This window comes from Leptinotarsa decemlineata, unplaced genomic scaffold (genome assembly GCF_025532065.1).
Source record: "Leptinotarsa decemlineata unplaced genomic scaffold, Ldec_3_MD MMD2_P_RNA_scaffold_6, whole genome shotgun sequence".
NCBI classification, from domain to species: domain Eukaryota; kingdom Metazoa; phylum Arthropoda; class Insecta; order Coleoptera; family Chrysomelidae; genus Leptinotarsa; species Leptinotarsa decemlineata.
In genome coordinates this window covers 1,094,753-1,096,121 of record NW_027412533.1, presented here as the reverse complement: position 1 = coordinate 1,096,121, position 1,369 = coordinate 1,094,753, and positions in this window count along the sequence as shown.

Sequence of the window (1,369 nt, the reverse complement as noted above, 5' to 3'; positions counted from 1 at the left end):
TTGTGTTATCTTTTATCTTTTGTCACGACAAATTTAATGAAACATTTCAGAAATTTCTGGTTATTCAGGGTGGCAAGAGCTTGTGTGTTTTTGGAACTGTTTTTTTTATTTAAATTGTACTGAAGGTTTTTCAATAGTTGAAAAGAATTCACATTCTTCAATCAAATTGACATTTAATTTATCGATCGAAAAATTATCCAAACAAACATTGAAAAAAATGATAACTAATCTGCTAAAATCAGAAAGGACAAAACACAAGCACTACAAGAAAATCCTTAAGGCGCTCTAAGAGCGATGCCCGTACGAAAATAGCGATTCACGTTGGATTTGAATCGCTGGAGAAACAGTGAAGTTCGAGGTGTACTCTGAGTTGAACCTCAAAACGATGAGCAGCCAAAGTCCATCGCGTATTTCTGACATGTAACGCTCTTAGTGATATCAAATGTGCCCAGTCACTTGAACACCTCCCATGAAAACATCTATAAAAGTGACAAATCTCCAACCTTTCTTCGATGTTCTGGACTGTCAAGGTTGTAAGTGATGTTCGTGTCTCCAATCATGACTTAAAATTTAATTTTATGACTCTTCAGCCAATCATAAAACTCGGTTAGTAAAAATTATCCAATACAAACCGCCAATTCTTCAGTCCACGTGGACTAATTCGTTGCGGCATAATTCGTTTGTATTGGTTTTTTTGGCCTTTGACTTAGCCGACACCTTTAAGATTACTATATCGGTTACTTCGACTATACAAAGTGGGTTTATCTTATTTCTCCGTGTTTTTGACAAAACAAAAGCGAATCCAGGCTAGGTTTCTATGCACGTTGTATATACACTAGACTAACCTATATCATAGTATAAAGATAATAATTTCTTTATACTATGCATATATACAAAGCATTGCATTTCTCCAACCTAAATTTCGAAATTACTTAGAGAGTGTTGAAAACGAGCATGTTATTTACTTTCGAATATGTATCCACAATGTAATTTCAGCAACTTCCAATTTTATGAACAATGCGATGTTTCAAAATTCTTATGTTCTGAATGAATCTGGGCAATATATTGCGACCTCCCCAAATCTACAAAGGATGGCACGTGTTTGTTGGGAGTGCTCCACTTATTTTCGATTTTACTTTTTCAAATATAATCCCTTAGATATTTGTAGTCTTCTAGATTGCGATGTAAATTATATTTTGATTTTATGGAATAAATCCTACCTACTTATTATTATTTATCCTAAGTTCTCATTTGAAAATTTTCCACCCCCAAAACACTTCAGGGTAAGATTTTTTGTCAACCCCCTTCCCCTCCTATAGTAGCACACTAATTTTTTCAATAACAGATATTATGAATAACTGATACCGCT